Below are 16,202 nucleotides of genomic sequence, written 5' to 3'. Positions count from 1 at the left end.
CATCACGATCACCGACGCTACTGACTACAAAGATACAGACACACATAGACAAGCTGACGAAATATACTGACAAAAGGCAGATCAAGATAAATCCGCAAAAGACGGAGGCAATTTTATTTACTAAGAGCCGAAATGCCATGACTAGACTGACTAAATTAGACAAAATTAAAGTATTAAACTGTGAAGTTGAGTGGTCCAAAGATGTCAAATATCTTGGTGTGACCCTGGACCATAGACTCAGCTTCACAAAACATATTAATACGAAAATTGGACAGGCTTACGGGATGTTAAATCTACTGAGACCTCTCTTGAACCACAACGGCCGCTAAGCGTGAAGAACAAGCGAACACTTTACTTGACACTGATAAGACCGATACTGACATACGGCGCTCCGGGAACGCGACGACTAAGACTAACTTACGGAAACTACAGACATTACAAAATAAGACACTACGACTTGTACTCAACAAATAAGGGACCCACTGACTAGACATTACTACTCTTCAAAATACATACACAAACAGACGACGTACCGACAATACTCGACTACATAAAAAAGCTCACTGAGAATTTTATCTAAAATGTGGGGATGAACATCGCGGGCCTCGGCCAATACACAAGAGATGATATTTGGTATGGCAATCACGCCATGCCAAAATATATACTGATCGACCCATAGCGGCAATTGAAACTGGCTCGACGCAAATATTCTCCTCAAAGTGAATAAATCTTTTTTGTTTTTCTCCTTTTTGAGTTATTATGTGTTATTATAAATAGTGCTAAGTGATTTTTTTTGGGGAATAAATTTCTTTCCTCTTTTTTGTCACAGAATTATGTCCAACTGTATATCTGAAATACTTATTATTGTATTGATAGAACAAATATGAAGGATGAAATACCTACGGGTAAAAATCCAAAATGAGAAATGCTATGTACACATATATATCTACTGAAATATATTTATATTATTATTATTATTATTATTATTTAATACAACAAACTCTCCGACGAACATGACTAATTCACATCCTCCTCCATTAGTCAATGTATCTTTTAACCATTTATTTGAAAGGGCATCGATCCGACCAAACAAATACTACTCGAATCGTAGGATCGAATATTCATAAACATGAGAAAAACATCGACACTAGCAGTAATTAGTACTACAATTGATGACTTTGAAGTATAATTTGTGACTAACGTCGCAAAAGTATTTTTTGACAAATTATCTATCCCCAGCTATTAGATGATTTGTTTGTCCAATTCGTTTAGGAAATTGTTCACTTATGGTTCCACTTTCCCATTACCAATTTGCTTTCCATCAGAAGTACCATCATACCACATATTGTATTCCGGTAGCTTTCGAGAAATTCTGTATCAATTGCGACCTGAATACTTTGATTCCTGCCAGTCATACTTTTGCTTTGGAAGACTGCATTGTCATATCCTCCTGTTATAAATGACTACTTACAATTTGAAAATAAGAAGAAAACTGCTGTTATTACATTTTCTGGAAAAGAAAATTTATCAAATAATTCTAAATATCACCAAGGGGAAGAAAAGTGTCCGAAAATACCTAAAAATCGATTACGTGATTAATATTAGATGTCCCCATGATGGCCTTTTTTCCATATTATATAACAATCAGAGTTGTTTACATACCCTGTGAGTTATATAATAATAAAAAATAATAATAATAATAATAATCACAGAAAAAATTTAAAAAATATAATATAATAAAATAAAATAAAAAATAAAAAAATAAACTAGTGGGGTGGGTGGCATCGTGCCTTAAGGCAAATTGCTGGAACGAAATGTTCGAGGATTATTGAATGATTTCAAATAGATTATTATAAATATTGTAACATTGTCTAATATTTATAAATATTATATAAACTGAATTGCAGAGTTGAAATTATTTGTAAAGTATATTAGAACTATAGTCAGAATTAAAAATAAATATTTTCGATATACAAAAAACTAAAAAAAAATACGATTTCTATTTTCTGCACTCTTTGCTCCGTATCTCCGAAATGGCTGGACCTGCCTTTGCCAAAAACTAATCAGCTCTTTTCCCTATCAAAAGGAATCGGATGTTTTTTGAACCATTCAAATCGGTTGATCCGTGCGCCCTAAAACGTGACTGGAAATTTGTATCCACACATACATACACACACACACACATCCATTTTTTCTGAGGTATGCCAAAACGTTCAGAAACCTTCAAAACGTCGAGAAATGTAAAAATTTTCAATTCCGATTTTCGGCCTATTACAATAACTTACTCTACGGGATGTTAATAAAATGAAATACAAATAAAGTAAAATAAATAAATAATATATAAAAAAATTAATAAATAAATAAAAAAAAAAACAAATTGTAGTAATTGCTCCAATGAGCAATTGACTATGGAAAATATTTTTTTTATGATGGCCTTCTCGAAAAGAAATCTCGTTGAGTTTTTTTTTGGCCAAAATCCTGCACCGATTTCAAAAATTCTAAAATTGTTTGGAAGATATAAGTCGGGAATTGTGTTGATAAAAATTGGCCGTGTCGTTCTTTGTAATTATAATTTTTTTATGATCAGAAAATTAATAAATTTGATTGGTATGAGGTATAGTATTAATTTTTTTGTTATAAAAGTAATATATAATATAATTGTACTTTTACAAAATCATCAGTTATTAGTCATTCATTGAATTTTTAATACTTAACTTTAGACAGTAGAAAATAAATAAAACAAAACCTTTCGCGTTTTGGTTATGCAGAATATATTCATGCACATTTTGTTTTTATAACATGTATATTTTAAGTACCTGCCTATATTTTATTGTTTATATTTTTATAATTATACAAACACAGATACGTAATGTTTATATTTTTGTTATTTACTAATTAATACGCCTATAATCAGTAAAGTATTTATTACAAATCTGAACAAATTAAACTGATTACGATAAGGTAATTATACTGCAGTAGGTGATATACGTAATTAAGCAACAATTTTCATATTATAAACAAGAATTAGTCATTAGTACAATATTAAACACAGTTGACCTAGAAATTGAAAGAAATATTTTATTTTTGTTCCCGCGACTTCGAAACAATAACATTGCGTAAATGTGGTACATTGATTTGTTTGCATTTCAAATGGATTATAGAATTTATTTGTTGTATTTGAAGTTCTCATGATTTTACACAAGAATCAAGTTTTGCCTGATCTTACAGCAAATAATGAACTGTCGTTATTACCAACTCATACGAATATAGACCCGTAATATAGTATTGCCATTATATTTCTTTTTTATCCGCGAATTGGCCCTTCGGGTAACCTTGCATATGTGCATCTATTATTTATTTTTAAAATTTTCTAAGAATTTCCTGCAATAACGTTGTATTAATATAGGTTCGTTCGGTATTGGTATAATATAAAAATGTCACATTATATTAAAATATGTTCGTATTTGCTGATAGTATGCACTTATCTGTTTTCTTGAAATACGAAACTCGATAGATACGGAAGCACATATCGAATTCATGCAAGATTAGTGGATTCCTTTCGACCATAAAAATACCTTCTGAAATAATTATTTGTGAAATGTTTTCGACTTGTGGTTAAAAAGAAAAGAAAGCGTGGAAATAATTACAATAATATTTATCTCTATTAACCCGCAGATTTTTATATATTAGTTGTGGTTAGTCTTAACCACAAAGCTCTACGAACTGAATCACGTAGTAATTTAATAATTAAAAATTTTATATGCAAAAAATTTAAAAATTTGAATACTTTTTTCCAGTATATCTTCCATATTTTTTTTTATTTCTGGTGGATATTTTTTTTATGAAGTACTTGAAGTATGTACTCCGATTTCAAAAATATCAAGTTCCACATCCAACAAATGCAGCCAGACGTAAAAAATTAAAATCATAATCCTTTAATTAATTCGATATGACGTTAAGAAATGATATATAGAATATATAAATAAAAAAAACTAGTTTTACAAGGCATCATGCCTTAAGGCAAATTTTTGGAACTTTTAGTATCAAAAATTTAAATTTTAAAATTATTTGAAAACTGGAACAATTCCATTCACGGTCACGAAATTGTCGACAAAAATTTGTATCCGCACACACATACATCTAGTTTTTCTAAGGTATGCCAAAATGTTCAGAAACCTTCAAAATGTAAAGACATAAAAATTTTCATTTAACTAAAAAAATTAATAACTGATGAAATACTTTTTCGTTTGTCGACCAAGTCGACCTGAATAATTTGATGCAATAAATGAAATTATTTATTACATTACTGTATATTTGAATTATTCCAGCAATCGTCTTGATCTCTAGATTCAAGATATTAATATCACGATGTTAATAAGACGAATGACACATAGACGTTTGTAATGGAAATTGAAATGTCTTGATTGCCACTTTGCAAAGTCAAGAAGCCTCCTTTCTTAAACGCCGTTATTAAGATTAACATTTACGATGAAATGGAGTTAAAATTGTGCTATTTCCTCATTTACTTCAAAAAATTTGTAGAAAAATAAGTTGTTTGAAATTTTTATCGACACAATTTCAAAAGTTTGTACCCGGACTGTATTGGCTTTCGATTTACACATTCCGAGTACTGCCAAAAATATATTGATTTTATATAATAGAATAGGCATAAATACTCTGAAAAAAAATTAAACGTTGCTTAATGCTTACTATCATTTTTTGAGTAAAACTTCTTTAGGCGCGACTAGGGTGTAAATCCGTACAAATGCAACGGAAATTGCGTTACGCCCGAACTGTTCGTCATTCGCTCTCGATGAGATCATTTCTATAGGGGTCGATTGTGATTAGTCGTCGTGTATGTGAATAGAGATCTGTCGTTGTATGCTTACCGATATCAACAAGGAAATCGGCATAGATAGATAAACATTTTAAAGTTACATCGTAGTACAAATCTTGATTTAATGAAAAATAGCTGAATCAGAAGAATATTTTACCCTGTTCCTTGAAAACAATAAAACAAATTAAACATTTGTGCCGTGTACTAAACGTAAGTTTGTTGATTAGAATTATTTCTATATTATTCGTAGTTTCTATAAATCTTTGAAGTTATTAAAATGGAAAATATTTTTTAGGCAAGACAGATATTACAGCTGTTCAAAGAATGAGATTATATCGCCAACGAAAAAGTAAAAAAAATACAAGCAGTCAATGAATGTATGTTAATTTTAATTACATGAAGTTCTTCAAACACAATTATTATACATGATGAGTGAAGTTACGAAACCAATATTTGTTTAGGCGTTGTTTAACATAATCCACCGTGTAAACGAATATTTTATAGAATTTATTAATCAGCAATTACTTCATTTCTCCAATGAATGTTCACTTCTAAATGCTAATTACAATGACAAACCGATCATGTCATATTTGAAGTATGACTTTATTTGACATTATTGTTTTTAAATATTATACATATTTTTAATGCTATTATAAATATATAATTTATAATTTATCATTATATAAATGTGTTTAATGGTCGGCACTAATAAATATGTGCATCACGAGTTTTACCATATTACTAATAAACATTATTCAAAATTATTATATGATGTATAACTTAAATGCCATCTTGTACAGTAGCAAATAAGTTTTACTTTAATCGCGTGTGAACCTTACGGGCACTCTTTTTTTATTTTTGAGTCGTTTATCAAAAAGTTCATGCAACTAGTTACTTCTATTATTTGTCTACATTATAATATTATGCCCAGTTTGTTTGTTTAATTTTGTAGGGTGACTCTGTTTGACTTGTTTGACTGTTGGATGTTTCGATTGTCGATTGTCGAATGAGAAAAAAGTGCCGCCTAGGGCTCCGGTCATAAATCCTCATTATCCAATTATACTGGTAAACATTATTAGCTTTTTGTAAATCGGGTCTGCTTAAGCCTCTTGCCGCCGGCGTGGGCGACGAAACAGATTTTGGGACGACATTACTTGTACGACTTATATGTAAAATTTTTTTGGTAGAAATAAATATCTTTTTAGTTTGAATAATTCATCACATCTTAATTAATATGAGGAAATCATTTTTTGCCATATAAATATTGTAAGTAAATTGTAATGATTGTAACACGTGTTATATTGGGAAAAGTTCTCAATGTATCTACAAGAGAATTTATCGACATATTTATAACTCGAACAGTCCAAACCAATTCAAAACTATGTTATCATAATCTTATATATAAAAATGGAGCTCTCTTTCAAATGTCTAAGTAAAACTCGAAAACGGCTAAACCGATTTGGCCAGTCTTAGTCTTGAAAAGTTCGTGCCAATCCAGATTAAATAGATATTATTCCAAAATCGCGTAGAAACTTTACATTTTTAATTTGAACATTTTTGTAGAAGCGTCATTTAGATAAAACAATAGACGGTGGCTATTACGTGAAATGTTAAACGTTCTTGACAGATGGTGTTCAATTACTTTTAATAGGAATATACCATGAATATTTATGACAATATAAGTCGAAAGACCAAAAAAAACTTGGATTGGATTATACCATGTTTTCTATAGAAAGTATATAAAACTTCCAGTTTGATTGTATTGACAAAATATCGGTAATCTTTGAAAATCCATAATAAAAGTATTTTCTTCCGTTGGTAGTTTTTTAGCATTAGTTAAAAATGTAATTATTTTGTAAAATACCTTTAAATTAAAATAAGGTTTTAAACGTGTTTGCCACCTGGCCGTTCCAAGTTACCCCGCCTATAGGGTAAAAAGGTGTAGATAACGAATTTTTGAAAGACACCAAAAAAAATACATTTCTACAATGATGAAGTAGCTGGCAATTTTACTGAACGTAGTCAGATAATTGTTCGTTAATTCATCGAATGTTACTTGAAATTTCGGAATATCGGAATATCGGAATATCTGAATATCTAAATATCTGAATATCTGAATATCGGAATATCTAAATATCGGAATATCTGAATATCTGAATATCTGGATATCTGGATATCTGAATATCGGAATATCTGAATATCTGAATATCTGAATATCGGAATATCTGAATATCGGAATATCTGAATATCTGAATATCTGAATATCGGAATATCTGAATATCCGACTATCTGAATATCTGAATATCGGAATATCTGAATATCGGAATATCTAAATATCGGAATATCGGAATATCTGAATATCGGAATATCTGAATATCGGAATATCGGAATATCTGAATATCTAAATATCTGAATATCTGAATATCGGAATATCTGAATATCTGAATATCGGAATATCGGAATATCGGAATATTGGAATATCTGAATATTGGAATATCTGAATATCTGAATATCTGGATATCTGAATATCTAAATATCTGAATATCTGAATATCTGAATATCGGAATATCTGAATATCTGAATATCTGGATATCTGGATATCTGAATATCGGAATATCTGAATATCGGAATATCGGAATATCTGAATATCGGAATATCTGAATATCGGAATATCGGAATATCGGAATATCGGAATATCGGAATATCTGAATATCTGGATATCTGGATATCTGAATATCTGAATATCTGAATATCTGAATATCTGAATATCTGAATATCTGAATATCTGAATATCTGAATATCTGAATATCTGAATATCTGAATATCGGAATATCTGAATATCTGAATATCTGAATATCTGAATATCTGAATATCGGAATATCGGAATATCGGAATATCGGAATATCGGAATATCGGAATATCGGAATATCTGAATATCGGAATATCGGAATATCGGAATATCGGAATATCGGAATATCGGAATATCGGAATATCCGGAATATCTGAATATCTGAATATCTGAATATCGGAATATCTGAATATCTGAATATCTGAATATCTGAATATCTGAATATCTGAATATCTGAATATCTGAATATCTGAATATCTGAATATCGGAATATCTGAATATCTGAATATCTGAATATCTGAATATCTGAATATCTGAATATCTGAATATCGGAATATCGGAATATCTGAATATCGGAATATCGGAATATCGGAATATCGGAATATCGGAATATCGGAATATCTGAATATCTGAATATCTGAATATCTGAATATCGGAATATCGGAATATCTGAATATCTGAATATCTGAATATCGGAATATCTGAATATCTGAATATCTGAATATCTGAACATCTGAATGTCGGAATATCGGAATGTCGGAATGTCGGAATATCGGAATGTCGGAATGTCGGAATATCGGAATATCTGAATATCTGAATATCGGAATATCTGAATATCTGAATATCTGAATATCTGAATATCGGAATATCTGAATATCCGGAATATCTGAATATCCGGAATATCTGAATATCCGGAATATCTGAATATCCGGAATATCTGAATATCCGGAATATCTGAATATCGGAATATCTGAATATCCGGAATATCTGAATATCCGGAATATCTGAATATCCGGAATATCTGAATATCCGGAATATCTGAATATCCGGAATATCTGAATATCTGAACATCTGAATGTCGGAATGTCGGAATATCGGAATATCGGAATATCTGAATATCGGAATATCGGAATATCGGAATATCTGAATATCTGAATATCTGAATATCGGAATATCTGAATATCTGAATATCGGAATATCTGAATATCTGAATATCTGAATATCTGAATATCTGAATATCGGAATATCTGAATATCTGAATATCTGAATATCTGAATATCGGAATATCTGAATATCGGAATATCTGAATATCGGAATATCGGAATATCGGAATATCTGAATATCTGAATATCGGAATATCTGAATATCTGAATATCTGAATATCGGAATATCTGAATATCGGAATATCGGAATATCTGAATATCGGAATATCTGAATATCTGAATATCCGACTATCTGAATATCGGAATATCTGAATATCTGAATATCTGAATATCGGAATATCTGAATATCCGACTATCTGAATATCGGAATGTCGGAATATCGGAATATCGGAATATCTGAATATCCGACTATCTGAATATCGGAATATCTGAATATCTGAATATCTGAATATCGGAATATCTGAATATCGGAATATCGGAATATCTGAATATCGGAATATCGGAATATCGGAATATCTGAATATCTGAATATCTGAATATCGGAATATCTGAATATCTGAATATCGGAATATCTGAATATCTGAATATCTGAATATCTGAATATCTGAATATCGGAATATCTGAATATCTGAATATCTGAATATCTGAATATCGGAATATCTGAATATCGGAATATCTGAATATCGGAATATCGGAATATCGGAATATCTGAATATCCGACTATCTGAATATCTGAATATCGGAATATCTGAATATCTGAATATCTGAATATCGGAATATCTGAATATCGGAATATCTGAATATCTGAACATCTGAATGTCGGAATGTCGGAATATCGGAATATCTGAATATCCGACTATCTGAATATCGGAATATCTGAATATCTGAATATCTGAATATCGGAATATCTGAATATCGGAATATCGGAATATCTGAATATCGGAATATCGGAATATCGGAATATCTGAATATCTGAATATCTGAATATCGGAATATCTGAATATCTGAATATCTGAATATCTGAATATCTGAATATCTGAATATCTGAATATCTGAATATCTGAATATCGGAATATCTGAATATCTGAATATCTGAATATCTGAATATCTGAATATCTGAATATCGGAATATCTGAATATCGGAATATCGGAATATCGGAATATCGGAATATCGGAATATCGGAATATCTGAATATCTGAATATCTGAATATCTGAATATCGGAATATCGGAATATCTGAATATCTGAATATCTGAATATCGGAATATCTGAATATCTGAATATCTGAATATCTGAACATCTGAATGTCGGAATATCGGAATGTCGGAATGTCGGAATATCGGAATGTCGGAATGTCGGAATATCGGAATATCTGAATATCCGACTATCTGAATATCTGAATATCTGAATATCTGAATATCTGAATATCTGAATATCTGAATATCTGAATATCTGAATATCTGAATATCTGAATATCGGAATATCGGAATATCGGAATATCGGAATATCTGAATATCGGAATATCGGAATATCTGAATATCTGGATATCTAGATATCTGAATATCTGGATATCTGGATATCTGAATATCTGGATATCTGGATATCTGAATATCTGGATATCTGAATATCTGAGTATCGGAGATATGTGAATATCTGAATATCTGAATATCTGAATATCTGAATATCTGAATATCGGAATATCTGAATATCTGAATATCTGAATATCTGAATATCTGAATATCTGAATATCTGAATATCGGAATATCGGAATATCGGAATATCGGAATATCTCTAGAAATTGATTAGAATATACATTAGGGAGCGTCCATTAATCACGTGAGGTTTTTAGGGGGACGGGGGGGGTTGACAAAAAATCACGAAATTTTACGAGGGGGAGGGAGCGGTATAGCAAGGTACCACGTGTAATTATTTTTTTTACTATTTTTTATAAAAAAGTTCAAATATTTTTAAAAAAACTCAAAAATTTTACAGTTTTTTCACGTAACTAAAATACACGTGATGTTTGGTGGGGGAGGGGGGGTAATTTTGAATATCACCAAATATCACCAAGGGGGAGGGGGGGTCTAAGAATCCGCAAAAACTCGCTCACGTGATTAATGGACGCCCACTTAGTTAGCAAAACAACGTTTGCCGGGTCAGCTAATATATTATAAATTTCAATCACTCCTATAACACTAGTTATCTAAATATTTTACATAAAGAATCAATTATGTCTTCTGAAGATTGCTGGATCTTGTTTTATTTTCCTAAATTTTTCCTACTTCATTCTCGCTTTTTCTCAACTTTTGTACAACCACGTTCAACTATTATGTAAGGCCTGTGATAATTAAAATCAGTTTACTAAAAGTACAAAAAAATGCAAGAATAATATTTCACCATGATAGATTTTGGCAACAATAATAAACCATATTGAGAATATATTCTCTTGTAACTATTTTGTAATAAAATGACAAAATAAAAATAAATTATTGTCAAAATACTTATTGTAAAAAATTATTGTCAAAATACTATTATCACTAGTATAATGAGAACACTTTAATATTTAAATATCATTTATTTGAAATATCAAATATTAAATTGTTTAGAAATGGATATTTTTTTAATGAATGTTAAATACTTAAAACAAACAGATTACAAGTTGTTTTATGTAAAACTTTTTTATTTGAAAATTGCTTTTGTAGAAAGCAAACTTGAAAAGTGCAATTTTTACAGATATTGGGGTCATCAACTGTAGAATTTTTGTATTGTCAATATACGTGATATTGAATATACTTTTTTAAATTTGTATATATATATATATATATATATATATATATTCTATCTTTTTATTTGTAGTGAAAGAACGACTTTACATTTGATCTTTTCCAGTAGTAGGAGTGTATAGATTTCATTTGATTGTTTTTAAATTAGTTACATCTAAAATAATATACATTATCATTCGAGGAATTGAAATGATTTTATATTTATATATCGTGACTGCATTTGAAACTAGATCTTATAATTAGAAAATGAGGTTTTGTTTTAACCATCATTTGTGTACACATTCTTTTTTTCTTAGAGGTAAACTTTTTTATATTTATTTAGACCAACTCTATTCTGGGTGGTCTTATTATATTGAAGAATTATACAAATTGGTTAATACCGAAAATGAAGTGAATGAACATGGAATACTATTTCACAGGAAATAAATATACTCGATTATAAAAGAGCATTCTTTAGACTTCTTTAACAAATTGGGGTGTCCATAGGAATCATATTGGTGTAAAATAGTTAAAATCAACTAGGGTGTAAATTCTTCCTATATTTTGAAAAGTAAGAACAGCTGCTCTGCCCCAAATGTTACTTATCATTAATATCTAGCAATTAACACATCCCTCTTTATATTTCAGTCTCTACTTAATTAAATACTTATCTTTATATATATATATATATATATATATATATATATGTATATATATATATATATATATAGTTGTAAAATCAATAAGAACTTTATGTTTTTCTAAGTCTTACTTAGGTAAGATTGTATTAGATAATAATAATAATTTGATTTGAATAATTTTTATAATACGATGATAATTTAGTAAATTTTTTAACCAATTTTATTTACGTATAGTGGAATAAAGAGATCTTTAAATAGAATGTTCATAACTGTTTTTAAATGTAGAGCCAAAAAGTCATCAATATAATATCAATAAATTCACTGACCAATTGCATTATTTAAATACTTTTTTAAATAAATTTATTTTTTTCTGGTGCTAATTTTTTACCATATTAGTCAGATAAGTATAGGCTAGCTTCAATTATCATTCATATCTTATAATTGTATTTTTTATAATGTCCAGAGTTGACAATTAATTTCTCAAACTTGTGGGCAACTTGCCAAATCCTTGTCTCATAAGCCTAGTCAGTCATCGCCTTGTTTGAAAATAAAGCTTTGGAAAAAAAACTCTAAAAATAGTTTGAAACATTTAACATCTCTATCCTAACTTGCCTCGAATTTGTTCTCATTAGTTAAAAAGATAAAGGATAAAAATTTAGGCCTGAAAGTAATTAACTGGAGTTACTAATGAAGTAGGTTAAAAGGGTCATAATCATAAACGAGGATAAGAAGATATATTTTAGATGTGAAAAGCATTTATAAAAATAAGTAATAATAAATAAATAAATTTTATTTCGACATTGCTAGTATTAAGTCTTAAGAAGACTTAGATTGATTTTATTTTTTACAGGGGTAAAAAATTATTCAAGAGGTTCCACTTTTGCAACAGTTTGTAAATCACATGGGAGTACCTTTGTAGAAAGGGAATAATAATAGTGGTTTAGTTTTCGTTTGAGTTTTTGCAGAGGGTTTGTTACACTACATATGTCGCAAATGTAATTTATAGCATTTTAAATTAGGGTAGAAATTCATACCGTAACATCTGCACATTATTAGTTTGGTGCAATAGATATGTCTGACTAAATATTTTTGCTAATTCAGTATCAATATTATTAACTTCCCGAAGAAGAAGTTTGTTTTCGCTAAAAAATTCAATCTTTTAATTTTATGTTTTCTCTGTAACCTTTGATAGACCGATTTCAAAAATTTACTAGTTACAAGTGGCATTTTGCCTTAAGGCAAGTTGCATGATTTATCAGTACCAACTCGATAGTTATTAGAAATGTATTGCAAATTGTTCAATTTTTATTAATGCACAATTTTTTTGCATAGTTTTATTGCCAATCAAAACTAGTTGGTTTGGTATTTAGCCTTGAGGCAAGTTACATGAACTTCCCGATATGTGTAAATAATTATCTTAATAAAAAAAATGTGTAAATAATATACTTCATCAATCCTACTTTAAAAAAAACGATAATAATTTTAGCAAAGTTTGACGAATTTTTAAAATTAAACTACTTGTCGTAAGGCTGTAATATTACAGTAAGTTCTATAAGACCATGATGTATATCGCCAAAAAAAGTTCCATGAAAATCGGCTTAATTTTTTTTCAACAGTTCATTACAAGAAAACGGCTAGGTAGATTTTCACCTAAAACTAATCAGTATCATTCCCAACTAATATCTTTCGAACAGTTTCTGATTTTTTAAAATCGGTTCGGTAGGATGAGCATAAATGTGGACGAAAAGTTTAACACTTTTTTTCAAATTGCAAAGAAACGGCTTAGCAGATCGTCGCGATCGGTTCAGGCGTTTTTGAGAAAACGTCGATCAAAAGACTAATTTTGACAAATGCCAAAAAAACGATAATAATTTTTGCAAACTTTGAAGAATTTTTAAATTTAAACGGGCCGTAATGATCTACAAGACTAAGGTATCTACCATAAAAAAAATCATGGAAATCGTCGAAAAAAATTTTTTAACACTTTATTACAAGAAAACGGCTCGGCCGATCATTACCAAAAACTAATCAGGTCAATTCCCAGCCAATATCTTTCTTGAATTTTCAAAATCGATTCAGCATTGCAGGCTAAAACGTGGACGATTTTTTTTTCACTTTTCTGCGATTTACAAAGAAACGGCTCGGCCGATCGTCGTACAAAAGTTAGAAACGCTAGTCCTCATCGAGATACATCGAATGGCTTTTAAATTTCTAAAATCGGTCCAGCCGTTTTTGAGAAAGCGTCGATTTACGACAAAAAATCTGTTCACACACACAAACACACACACATACATACTTTTTCCAATCTGGTCTCGTTCGACTCAGAATGGCTTGCAACGTCGAGAAAACAAAATTAGCGAATCCGATTTTTTTATGAAAACATAAACTTCTCCTTCGGGAAGTTAATAATATTATTTTCAACAGTAATACTACTTGGTTTAGATGCTCTATTCTAAAACTGTAACCAAACACAGAATTATTTAATGCTAAAACTACATACACCAACCAATTCTATCCATCTATCTGCATAAGCATTTTAGCATCACTTCAGATAAACAATAATCCAGTTTAAATATTTACATAAACACACACCCATACTCTATATCTATCTATAGAAGTAAATTATTTACTCTCGATGTACGTTTTACGACCTGACCACATATAACCGGCAAGGGGGCAATCGTTGGACGGTAAAGGAGCACCTCGGGCGAAATAACAACTTTGTATCCGCTTATATTATTTCATATTTATTTGTATTGCGAGCACACTTCGGTTCATAACTATATAATCTTTGTGAGATGTACGTGCCTCGTTTGATCAAACCCAGGCCGATGAGACGATGAGTAGATCTTAAGAAACGGACACCGTCGGAGGGCTGACGATGGTAGAAGGGTGGCTGGTAGATAGTTTACTCATACCGGGATTAATAAATTTTTGTTTTGTAATGAAAAGTTTTGTATTTAATTTTATAGCCCTACTCTACGTTTCGAAAGTTAGAAATTCTCACAGTTAATCTTTGTCTAATTAATGAAAAGTTATCGTTCCTTTACCGTGTTGAGGTAGTCTTCAAAAACTTTTTCAAAAAAAATGCGTACAAAGTATTTTAGTTGTATTCAATTTTGATAATACATGTAGTTTTGAAATGTATATCTTTCCAACATAGTGTTTACAAAAATGATTACAATGATTGTGGTGGTTGTTGCTATATTGAAGAAGATTCTTAATATGGGTCATTTTTTTACAAACCGCACACCAAACAGACTTTGACATTTCAGAATTGTCTAAATTTTTTTTATAGATATTATACATAAAATCATTTGGCAGGTATTTCAGAGATTTTCTTAAGAAAATTTTTTTAACCTAAATATTTACGATAGAAACATCGATTATTTGCTTAATTTCTATGAGCATCCTCTGCGTAAATTAATGGGTCAATTCTGCCGTAACAGAGCTCATAAAAAGCGTTGTCATGGCAACGCTATCTTATGCTTGTTTCTTACTTAGTAGTGAACTGCATCATCGAACATTCTGTTATTATAAGATTCATCCTTGCTTGTTTATATATAAAATACGCCTGATCGCATAGCAAATAGATGTCATGACAACGCTATTTTATTAGCTCTGTTACGGCAGAATTGCCCCATAAATATCTAAAGTTGCAAACATTTTTTTTTTTAATTATTATAATATGAGTAGAATAAAAAATATTAATACTGATCTGATCAGCACAACTAAAGATATTTAATTGAAATGATCTGAAATGATTTTATGTGTAATATCTGTTAAAAAAATTCTGACAATTCTAAATTGTGGCATTTTTGTTCCTAAAATCCTTGCGATTTGTAAAAGAATGACCTATATATTTCTTAAAAGACATATCAGAATATTCATAATTCAAAACATCCTCAACAATTCAAAACCATGTTCTCTGAACACATTTCTTCTTTTAGACACACCTTAAATACTAATCGTCCGATCATTCTTTCGACGACTCGAATCAGTCGTATATCAAATCACTCGTAACTTGTATGTCAAGACGCACGTATCTCAAATCGCTCGTGACTCGAATCAATCGTATCTCAAAGTTACTCACATCAGTTGTATCTCGAGAGACACTCGTAACTCAAATCACTTTTAAGGGATCGTTCAAGTATTACGTAAGCAGATTTA

This window comes from Ctenocephalides felis, unplaced genomic scaffold, assembly GCF_003426905.1.
Source record: "Ctenocephalides felis isolate EL2017-DRISC unplaced genomic scaffold, ASM342690v1 CF-g0.4_SCAFFOLD_01170, whole genome shotgun sequence".
Lineage (NCBI taxonomy): Eukaryota > Metazoa > Arthropoda > Insecta > Siphonaptera > Pulicidae > Ctenocephalides > Ctenocephalides felis.
The sequence above is the reverse complement of the archived record's forward strand: the minus strand, read 5'-3'. Positions refer to the sequence as shown.